Raw genomic sequence first — 12,298 nt, forward strand, 5'->3', positions numbered from 1 at the left:
CTACAGGTACAGTACAGTTTAGAGCTCTCAGAAAATATGCGTGCAAAAGGTGGAAAAAGTTGAGTGCACTCACCACGCGTGAAACCCTCTGGATGGGGTCCTGGAGGTTTCTTAGATCCCGGACAGCCCCCAAATGTTGTGCCCACGTGAATGCGAGAAACCGCCAAGCGAGAAACTGCCAAGGAGCCCACACCAGTGCAAACACAAACACATGAGGGTTTATTTACAAGCTCCAGCCTGGGTCCAAGTATACCCGATGCAGCGGAGCAGGGACTTGGACCCCGAGACTAAGAGGCTTAGCAACTTTATAGGAGCCAGTAGCCAATGGGATACGCAGAAAGTTGCACAGTCATGCTGGTCCGCTGAGCCGGATTTCCGGTTAGGGTGTGTCCTGGTCTTTGATTAGGGTGGGGCAGTGCCCTAAGTAATAAGCAGGTCAGCACAAGGCGGGTGCAGCCCAAAATAGAGTCAGTCCTGCTCTGCTTGTCCAGGGGTAGGGGATTTTGTTCAATTTACTGGGTCCCACAGCTCTCTCTCTCTCTCTCTCTCTGAGTAAATAAATAAATCTTTAAAAAAAAGACATGAGGAATAGGGGTTTTGTTCTTTTTTTTTTAATTTTTTTAAGGTATTTATTTATTTATGATAGTCACAGAGAGAGAGAGAGAGGCAGAGACACAGGCAGAGGGAGAAGCAGGCTCCATGCACTGGGAGCCCGACGTGGGATTCGATCCCGGGTCTCCAGGATCGCGCCCTGGGCCAAAGGCAGGCGCCAAACCGCTGCGCCACCCAGGGATCCCGGAATAGGGGTTTTGATGGAATGTTAAAAAAAAAGACTTGGGTGGCTCAATCCATTAAGCGTCTCTTTGATTTCAGCTCGTGTCTTGATCTCAGGGTTGTGAGATCTCAGGGTTGTGATCTCAGGTTGTGAGATCACCTGTGCCTGTGAGATTGAGCCCTGTATCAGGCTCTGTACTGAACATGGAGCCTGCTTAAGATTCTCTCTCTCTGGGACGCCTGGGTGGCTGGCTTAGTGGTTGAGCACCTGCCTTTGGCTCAGGGCATGATCCCGGGTCCTGGGATCGAGTCCCACATCAGGCTCCCTGCACAGAGCCTGCTTCTCCCGCTGCCTATGTCTCTGCCTCTCTCTATGTCTCTTGTGAATAAATAAATAAAATCTTTTTTTAAAAAAAGATTCTCTTTCTCTCTCGCCCTCTCCCTCTGTTCCTCCCCCCATCGCACTTGCACTCTCTCTCTAAAAAAAAAGACATGAGATATTAGGGAGGCTGGGGTATGTGTTCATATATATTTTTATATATGTATATATCTTTTCTGTGAGAGTAGAACACCTAATAAATGATGATGTATTATAGATCACTTGAATTTCCACCATGTGATACATCTGAAAAACTTTCAGGAATTGGTTGGGTGTAGAAGTAAAAAGAGGGCAGCAATATAGCAAGTTCTATATTCCTGATTAACAATAGAGATTCCCCACAACAATAAAGATACAAACCTGGTTCATCTTCACTTTTCTGTTAAACATTTTGTTTAGAGGATATGTACTCGGGAGTTCGGATGTTATTCTCTGAGGCTTGGGACTTCCTATTGATTTGGGACACATAATTTGTGGTATCTTTCTGTATTTAACATCTTTTGAAAGGGCTTTTTTTTTCAGAACTATTTTTTTGAAGATTTTATTTTTCTGTTTGACAGAGCACAAGTAGGCAGAGTGGCAGGCAGAGGGAGGAACCTCCATACTGTTTCCAGAGTATTTTCTTTTAAAAAAATTTATTTATTTATGATAGACATGGGGGGGTGCAGAGACACTGGAGGAGGGAGAAGCAGGCTCCATGCCAGGAGCCCAACGTGGGACTCGATCCCGGGACTCCAGGATCGCGCCCTGGGCCGAAGGCAGGCACTAAACCGCTGAGCCACCCAGGGATCCCCTGTTTCCAGAGTATTTTCCTTGACTTTTGAATTTTTAAAATGTTATCATATTGAGCATTTTCATTTTGCTGCTGTACACACTGAGTAATGCAATGTGTACTCCATTAAACCATGGAATTCCTCCCATTTGGGAAAAATCACATTCATTTGCACCATTCTAGCCCATCCAGAGTTTATCAGTAGTGACATCTGTGTAAGTCTAATGTAATTTTCAGTGGAAACACCAGAAAGAGCTATAGATATTTAGAGGCAGTCATACAAGAAGAATTGAGGGGAGCTTTAGAGAGGGTATAATTTTTCGTAATGTTCTAATTTAGTAGAAAAAAAATAATGAGAAATTTTCAAAGTCTTATTAATCACAGGAGTGACTGGAAGTCTTTTGCTTCAATGATCCACAGGCCCCATAGGCCATTTTGCTGTCCATATGTTTCCTTTCCACCTGCTTAGGATACCAGCACATGTTGTGGAAGAGTAGGAAACAGAAGTAATACCTACAAGTGCTCATAAAAAGCAAAGGGATGCAATCTTTTCAGTTTTATGGGGGCATCCAGCTGGCTCAGTCAGTAGAGCATGTGACCTTTTTTTTTTTTTTTAAGATTTTACTTATTTATTCACAAGAGACACACAGAGAGAAAGAGAGGCAGTGACACAGACAGAGGGAGAAGCAGGCTCCATCAAGGGAGCTTGATGTGAGACTTGATCCCGGGACTCCATGATCACGCCCTGGGCCAAAGGCAGGCACTAAACCGCTGAGCCACCCAGGGATCCTGGAGCATGTGACTCTTGATCTCGGGATTCTATGTTCAAGTCGCATGTTGGGGGTAAAGATTACTTAAAAATTAAATCTTTTTTAAAAAGTGTTAATTTACATATTGGAGGTGTTTTGTTGAAATGGGCATCAAAAGAGTATTCCTTTGGGGTGACGGATATTTTCCATCTTTTCATGGCAGTATTGCTATACATTTGTGACAACTCAAAAATATGCTTAAAATATTTTTAAATATATATATATATTTCATAGAAAGTGAACAACGCAATCACTTTGACATGCTTGGGGGATGATGAACTCTCCTGAACTTTGAGTTTTATGTGTTTAGCTCTTCTTGCCACCACTGTGCGACCCTTCTCAGGAAAAATTGAAGACCTGAAAAAAAAAATATGGGCCACAGGAGGCCTTTCTTTCAACCCTGAATGAATTGAGAAAACACCTTCTAGGGTTGCAACTGCCTTCATCTCATACACAAGTAGAGTAAAGTGAGAGGGCTCCTGGATCTGTCTTTGAGTTTAAATCAGATTCCTTGGACAGATCTTTGGAAGTACTGTAGTTCTGAAACACAGTATATCCCTAGTGGGATCTCCTGAGGACATTGTCATTCATGTGTGTCAGCCTTGTGTCCTTCCATTACCATCTTTAGACCATTTTTAGCTTGGTTTCCCAACTCAAGCCAACTTATGCCTACTTACTTGGAAACATTTTTAGAAATCCATGAATTTCCCACTCAGGAAACTTTCTGTGAGGTAAAACCAAGAGTCTGTGAGCTGAGTAACAGAGCAGCGGTACAACTCCTGTCATGGGCACATTCCCCTTCACCACAGCAATGACAGCTATTGCATATTTATCAGATCTGCTTGCTCACTTATTCATACAATGTTTAGAAATTGACTGCCTGAGGATCTCAGTTAGTTTGGCCTCCAGCTCCTGATGTCAGCTCAGGTCTTGATCTCAGGGTTGTGAGCTCAAGCCCTGTGTTGGGCTCCACAATGGGCGAGGAGCCTACTTTAAAAAAAAAAAATATTGCCTCTGAATGGGGAAACAAATGACCCTAGAACTTCTCAAAATAATAGCCAATTCATTATCATCTTCCTCACACCCCTTTACCATAGATGCTCTAGCAGCTTTCTCTTCTGCATCGAAAAATTTGTAAATCACTTATGGTAGATATAAATTGCCCAAGGCACTGTTGTACCAGAAACTATACTCAGCCTGTGCCATACACAATTAGAGAAGCCATTGCTGGCAATTTACAGAGTCTTTTGGTAAATGAAGATCCTCTGGGGCCTGAGTTGAGGATTCTCCAAAGCCAGCTTGGTTTACACCACCTCTGGCATATCCCATATGGAGTGTGGCTCTCCTTTTTACTGACTAATACAATCTCTTAGAGAGGAAGTCACCTTTCTAGACATTGGCACTTTGGGAGTCACTGGGGAGCTCATGAATGACCAGGGAGTTCATATGTTTACACCACTATGCCACAACCAAATTTGATGGAGTCTGCTGTAGAAAGGATGCTGTGCTCTATGCCTAGATCAAAGAGGCCATTGCAGATCAAACATTGGGCTCAAGTGTGAGATTGCTTAGTCAAACTTCAGGCAATAGTGCTAGCAATAGAGAATTCCCCTGGCCAAGAATTGACCTCATTTGTACATCTTTACACATCTTTTGGCCATGACAACGATCTATCTGTCTTATCCCGCCACTAACAACTCCTTATCCAACATTGCCCCATTTGGCATAAACTCTAGGAGTATCTTCCCTCACATACTAAAGTATCATTCAAGGTCATGCCTTCCTCTGCACATATTAAACCTCAGCCTGCAGAAGCTCATTACTTTGCTCAGGGTGATAAATTGACTTGAATTTCTGAAACACGTACCAACACCTCAGACCAAATGGTTATTAACTTTGGTCTTGTGGGCCCTTGGAGTAATGAAGTCACTTAGAGGCTGCCATCCTAAAAGTCCAGGTGAAATTAAAGGGACTTCTTTCTTCTGCCATGGCTACCCTAGTGACTGACCAACAAACTTGATGTGAAAGAAAAGGCGTGACTGATAGTATAATTGACGCACATATTTTTGCAGGTTTTAAAGGGGTCCCTACACGTGACGCTAAATACACAACTTCTGAGCTACTTGCTATGATCAGACTATGGTTGAAACTCAAAGACGAGTTACCATCATACATAAACCTGCTGACACCAAAATACAAGGAGTCACCAAGAATTCCTAGAAATTATTGATATTGTGAACTGAAAATTAAAAATACCAGGCTCTTGATAAAGGTATTCAGTGGAACTCGTACCTCCAATGACCCAAGGCTACAACCATCATAGGATGTCCTAATGGCTTACTTAAACCTTGTTATTTTAGGGGTACTTGGATGGCCCAGTTAAGTGTCTGCCTTCAGCTCAGGTCATGATCCTGGGGTCCTGGATCTAGCTTCCTGTCAGGCTCCCTGCCCAGTGGGGAGCCTGCTTCTCCCTCTCTCTCTCTGCCTCTTCCCCACTCATGTATGCATGCATGCACTTTCTCTGTCAAATAAATAAAAGCTTTAAAAAAAAAAGAAATAGAATTGGGATGCCTGGATGGCTCAGCTGTGAGTGTCTGCCTTCGTCTCAGGGCATGATCAGGATCGAGTCCCACACTGGGCTCCCCACAGGGAGCCTGCTTCTCCCTCTGCCTATGTCTCTGCCTCTCTCTCTCTCTCATGAATAAATAAATAAAATATTTTTAAATCAGTACTAAAATTTTTCTCAAAAAATAAAAGTCCAGGACCAGGTGGCTTCACAGGGGAATTTTACCAACCATTTAGAAAAGAGTCAATATCCATTCTTCTCAAACTATTCTAAAAAATAGAAATGGAATGAAAACTTCCAAACTCATTCTATGAGGCCAGCATTACCCTGGTTCCAAAACCAAAGACCCCACTAAAAACGAGGCCAGTATTCCTGATGAACATGGATGCAAAAATTCTCAATAAAATACTAGCAAACTACATCCAACAGTATATTAAAAGAATCATTCACCATGATCAAGTGGGATTTATTCCTGTGTTGCAAGTTGGTTCAATATTCACACATCAATCAATGTGATCCACCACAGCAATAAAAGAAAGGATAAGAACCATATGATCCTTTCAATAGATGCAGAAAAAGCTTTTGACAAAATACAAAATCCATTCATGATAAAAATGCTCAACAAAGTTGAGATAGAAGGAACATACCTCAACATAATAAAGGCCATATATGAAAAACACACAGCTAATATCAGCCTCAATGGGGAACAATGGAGAGCTTTTCCTCTATGATCAGGAGAAAGACAGGGATGTCCACTCTCACCACTGTTATTTAACATAGTACTAGAAGTCCTAGCCTGAGCAATCAGCCAACAAAAAGAAATAACAGGCATTTGAATCAGTGAGGAAGTCAAACTTCCACTATTTGCAGACAACATAATACTCTATGTAGAAAACTCAAAAGACTCCACCAAAAGATTGCTAGAACTGAAATATGAATTCAGTAAAGTCCAGGATACAAAATCAATGTACAGAAATCTATTGTATTTCTATACACCAATAACAGTGCAGCAGAAAGAGAGACCAGGTGATCAATCCCATTTACAATTGCACCAAAAACCGTAAGATACCTAGGAATAAACCTAACCAAAGAGGTAAGAGATCTGTATTCTGAAAACTATAAAACGCTGATGAAAGAAATTGAAGATGACACAAAGAAATGGAAAAAGTATTCCATGGTCATGGGTTGGAAGAACAAAGATTGTTAAAATGTCTTTTTAAAAAAAATATATTTTATTTATTCATGAGAGAGAGAGAGAGAGGCAAAGACACAGGCAGAGAGAAAGAAGCAGGCTCCATGCAGGGAGCCTGATGTGGAACTCGATCCGCACAAGATCTGGTCTCCAGGATCACACCCTGGGCTGAAGGCAGGTGCTCAACCGCTGAGCCACCCAGGCATCTCTGTTAAAATGTCTATACCACCCAAAACAATCTACACATTTAATACAACCCCTACCAAAATACCACCAGCATATTTCACAAAGTTAGAACAAACAATCCTAAAATTTGTATGGAACCAAAAAAGAACCTGAATGGCTAAAGAAACCTTAGAAAAGAAAAGCAAAGCTAGGGATGCCTGGGTGGCTCAGCAGTTGAGCAACTGCCTTCGGCTCAGGGCACGATCTTGGAGTTCCAGGATGGAGTTCCACATTGGGCTCCCTGCATGGAGACTGCTTCTCCCTCTGCCTAAGTCTCTCCTTCTCTCCTTCTGTGTCTTTCATGAATAAATAAATAAAATCTTTAAAAAAGAAAAGGAAAGCTGGAGGCATCACAATTCCAGACTTTAAGTTATATTACAAAGCTGTAATGATCAAGACAATATGGTACTGACACAAAAACAGACATAGAGATCAATGGAAGAGAATAGAAAGCCCAGAAATGAACCCACCACTCTTTGGTCAACTAATCTTCGACAAAGCAGGAAAGAATATCCAGTGGGAAAAAGACAGTCTCTTCAACAAATAGTATTGGGAAAACTGGACAGCAACATGTGAAAGAATGAAATTGGACCACGTTCTTACACCATACACAAAAATAAATTCAAAATGGATGAAAGAACTAAACGTGAGACAGGAAACTATCAAAATCCTGGAGAAGGCAGCAACTTCTTTGACATTAGCTATAGCAACTGAACACCCAAAACCCAAATACTTCTGCCCAGTTTAAAAATGGGCAGAAGACATAAATAGACATTTTTCTAAAAACGTACAGATGGCTAACAGACATATGAAAAGATGCTCAACATCACTCATCATCAGGGAAATACAAATCACAACTATAATGAGATATCACCTCACACCAGGCAGTGTTTAAAATTAACAACACAGGAAACAAAGGTGTTGGTGAGGATGTGGAGAAAGGGGAATCCTCTTGCATTGTTAGTGGGAATGCAAACTGGTGCAACCACACTGGAAAATAATGTTGACGTTGCTCAGAAAGCTAAACTCAGCCATCAAAAAGAATGAAATCTTGCAATTTGCAATGACATGGATGGAGCTAGAGAGTATTATGCTAAGGGAAATAATTTAGAAGACAGAAAATACCATATGATCTCACTCATGTGGAATTTAAGAAACAAAATAGATGAAGATAAAGAGGGGGAAAGAGAGGCAAACCAGGAAACAGACTCTTTTTTAAAAAAAGATTTTATTTATTCACGAGAGATACAGACACAGGGAGAAGCAGGCTCTATGCAGGGAAGCCAATGTGGGACTTGATCCAGGGACCCTAGGATCACTTCCTGACCGAAAGGCAGACACTCAACCTCTGAGCCACCCCCAGGAAACAGACTCTCAACTATAGAGAACAAACTTACTGGAGGGGAGCTGGTTGGAGGGGGTTGGGTTAAATGGGTGATGGGTATTAAGGACGACACCTGTGATGAGCATTGGGCATTGTATGTAAGCGATGAGTCACTGAATTCTACACCTGAAACTAATATTCTACTGTATGTTAATTAACTGGAATTTTTAAAAGATTTTATTTATTTATTCATGAGAGACACACACAAAGAGAGGCAGAGACACGGGCAGAGGGAGAAGCAGGCTCCATGCAGGGAGCCTGACGTGGGACTCGATCCCGAGTCTCCAGGATCACGCCCTGGGCTGAAGGCAGCACTAAACTGCTGAGCCAACCGGGCTGCCCAATTAACTGGAATTTAAATAAAAACTTGAAAAAATTGGTTCTGGGACAGGTGGGTAGCCACATGCAAAAGAATGAAGCTGGAATTTACATCACACCACAAACTAATACCAAAATGCACCAAAGACCTAAATATAAGAGGTAAAACTTTAATACTATTAGGAAAAGTTTGTGGGCAAATAGTCATGCCCTTGGATTTGGCAAAGAATTATTAGATATGCCACAAAAAGCCAAAACAGAAAAAAAATAATTTGGATTTCATCAAAATTAATAACTTTTTTACCTCAAGGGTACCATCAAGAAAGTGAAAACACACACCAGCTGTACAGTTGTGAGTATGTAACATGGTATAGCCAGTATAGAAAACAGTATGGTAGCTCCTCAAAAATTAAGTACATGGTTATGATATGATCCAGTGATACTACTGGATATAGTTCTGGGTAGTATATACTCAAAAGAATTGAATGCAGGTACTCAAACAGGTATTTCTATACCCATGTCCATAGTAGCATCATTCATGAGAGCCAAAAGGTGTTAGCAACCCATGTGTGGATCAATGAATGAATAACAACATTTAGTATATACATACAATAGAATAGTATTCAGATTTAGAAAGAAAAGGCATTTTGATATATATACTGCAACATGGGTGAACCTTAAGGACATTATGGTGTTTGGGTTTTTTAGTTTTCTTTTTTTAGAGAGAGAGAGAGAGAGAGATGTGAGTTGGGGTGAGGAGGAAGAAGGGGCAGAGGGAGAGGGAGAGTCTTAAGCAGAATCTGTGCTGAGCACAGAGCCCAGATGCAGGGCTTGATATAATGACCCTGAGATCATGCCCTGAGCCAAAATCTAAAATCAAGAGTTAGAGGCTTAACTGACTGAGCCACCCAGGATGGGTTGTTTCTTTCTTCTTTTCTTTTCTTTTCTTTTCTTTTCTTTTCTTTTCTTTTCTTTTCTTTTCTTTTCTTTTCTTTTCTTTTCTTTTCTTTTTCTTTCTTCTTTCTTTCTGATATTATGTTAAGTGAAATAAGCCAGTCACAAAAGGACAGCTACTGTATGAATCTACTTGTTTGAAGTACCTAGAATGTGAAATTCATAGAGACAGCAAGTAAAATGGTGGTTGCCAGGGCCTGAGAGGTGAACTAATGGACAGATACTGTTTAATGTGTACAGATTTTCAGTTTGGAAAAATGAAAATGTACTGAGATGGGTTTCCCAATTTCAGTGTACTTGTTACTAATGAACTGTACATTAATATGTAAATTTTATGGCATATATACATATTACCACAATCCAAAGTAAAAATTTTAAGGGCACCTGGGTGACTTAGTCAGTTGGGCATCCAATTCTTGGTTTTGGTTTAGATCATGATCTCAGGGTTGTGGGATGGAGTCCCGTGTCAGGCTCTGTGCTCAGTGCAGAGTCTGCTTGAGATTCTCTCCCTCTCTATCTGCCACTCCCCAGACTTGCTCTCTCTCTCGAATAAATACATAGAATCTTTTTTTAAATTTTTATTTATTTATGATAGTCACACAGAGAGAGAGAGAGAGAGGCAGAGACACAGGCAGAGACACAGGCAGAGGGAGAAGCAGGCTCCATGCACCGGGAGCCTGACGTGGGATTCGATCCCGGGTCTTCAGGATCACGCCCTGGGCCAAAGGCAGGGCGCTAAACCGCTGCGCCACCCAGGGATCCCAAATACATAGAATCTAAAAGTAAAAATTTTAAAGCAAGAGAGTGAAAACAACTCACAGAATGGAAGAAGATTTTGTAAACCATATATCCGATAAGGAATTTGTATCAAAAATATACAAATAACTCTTATAACTCAATAATACACGGGATCCCAGGGTGGCTCAGTGGTTTGGTGCCTGCCCTCGTCGGCCCAGGGTGTGATCCTGGAGTCCCGGGATCGAGTCCCGCGTCGGGCTCCCTGCATGGAGCCTGTTTCTCCCTCTGCCTGCGTCTCTGCCTCTCTCTCTCTCTCTGTGTCTCTCATGAATAAATGAATAAAGTCTTTAAAAAAACAAAACAAAAAAACAACTCAATAATGAAAAGTCAAACCACCCAAATTTAAAATGTCAATAGATTTTTTTCCCAAAGAAGATGTACAAACAATCGAGGACACCTGAAGAGATGCTAGACATCATTTGTCATCAAGGAAATAAAAAAAAAAAAAACCCAATGAGTTACCACTTCGTAACCACTAAGATAGGTAGAATCAAAAAGTAAGATAAGTTTTGTCTAGGATATAGAGAAATCTGAATCCTCATGCACTGGTGGTGCAATATAAAATAGTGCAACTACTTTGGAAAGCAGTCTGACATTCTCTCAAAAATTAAACCTAGAATTGCTGTAGGACCCATCAATTCATTCTATTCTAGGTATATATCCAGGAGAAATGAAAATATATGTCCAACCAAAAACTTGTACATGAAAATTTATTGCAATGTCCTTCATAATAGCAGAAAGATTGGAAACAAACAAACAAAAAAAGGTTGGAAACAAACCAAATGTCCATTAAAGCATGAATGGGTAAACTAAATGTGTTTTATCCATATAGAATATTATTTGGCTATAAAAATGAATTATCCATACAGGTGACAACATGGATGTTCCTTGGAAAAAGTATGCTAAGTGACTGAAGTTAATTACAAACACAACATTATTATATGATTCCATTCATATGTAATTCCAGAAGAGAGAAATCTATAGTGGCAGAGGTGATGTAAGGCTGTGGCTTGAAGGAGGAAGATGGGAAGATTGGAAAGTTAGAGCTGAAGACCACAGGACTTGCTTTTTGAGGTGACAAAAATGTTGAAAAATCGTGGTGCTGATTGCACATATCTGTGAATATACTGAAAACCCACTGAACTGTACACACTAAAGGGATGCATTCTATGGTATGTGTATTCTATCTCAGTAAAGCTCAAATGCACTAGGAGTTTTTGAACCAATGTGTTAAGTACATTAAAAGATTAAAAATAAAAAAGATTTCAGGGGCACCTGGCTGGCTGAGTCAGTAGAGCATGCAGGTATGGCATGTAACTCTTGATCTCCTGGTCAAGATTTGGAGTCCTATCTTGGTCATAGAGCTTACTTTTTAAAAGAGAGAGGCAGGCACCTGAGTGGCTCAGTCCACTGAGCCTCTGTCTTTAGCTCAGGTCATGATCCCAGGGTTCTGGGATTGAGCCCCACCTCATGCTCCCTGCTCAGCGATGAACCTACTTGTCCCTCTCCCTCTGCTGCTCCCCCTTCTTGTGCTCTGTCAAATAAACAAAATCTTTAAAAGAGAGAGAACTCTCAGGTATATCTAACATTTCTATAACCTCTTATTAGTTGTTTTTTTTTTACCTTTCATTGTTTTTAACTAATGGTGAAAATAGGAATTCAGTTGTCTTAGTGATATCACAGACATTTATATCTCAAAATCTCTAGGCACATACTCAAAAACTATCTAAAATAAATTTCCTCCTAGTGTAAAATGTACGCCTGTTTTATTGAACATAACTTGCAACCTCTGGTTGGTCAGAGAAGAGTAGCTTATAAAGGAACGGTCACTGAAGAGTCCTGTACCAAGGCTTGGGCCGTGGGGTACATTCTTGCCACCAGAGCCAAGTGCTTGGGAGGCCATGGAATTCTTTAGCTGATGTGCCATATAGACCTTTACTCTATGAAGTATATAAAATTGTTTTCATGAGAAGTTTTTGCAAGATCCCAGCTCAGGAAAAAAAAAACCACACATGAAAAGTTAAAAAAAAAAAAACCTCACTGAAACCATTAGAATAGGAAATATCGTCGTGCGGTCCTGGGTGAAAGCTAACACACATCCAGTTTGAGTCAGAACTGAAGTGAAGC

The 12,298-nt window shown here is 40.8% G+C and overlaps 1 protein-coding gene across 3 annotated transcripts in view; it reads left to right on the forward strand.

Moving 5' to 3' along the window:
• Positions 1-12,298, forward strand: part of LOC112666553 (zinc finger protein 709-like) — a 124,996-nt gene that overhangs the window by 39,652 nt on the left and 73,046 nt on the right. The window lies entirely within an intron of this gene.

This window comes from Canis lupus, chromosome 20 (assembly GCF_003254725.2).
Source record: "Canis lupus dingo isolate Sandy chromosome 20, ASM325472v2, whole genome shotgun sequence".
In the NCBI taxonomy this organism is placed as follows: Eukaryota; Metazoa; Chordata; class Mammalia; order Carnivora; family Canidae; genus Canis; species Canis lupus.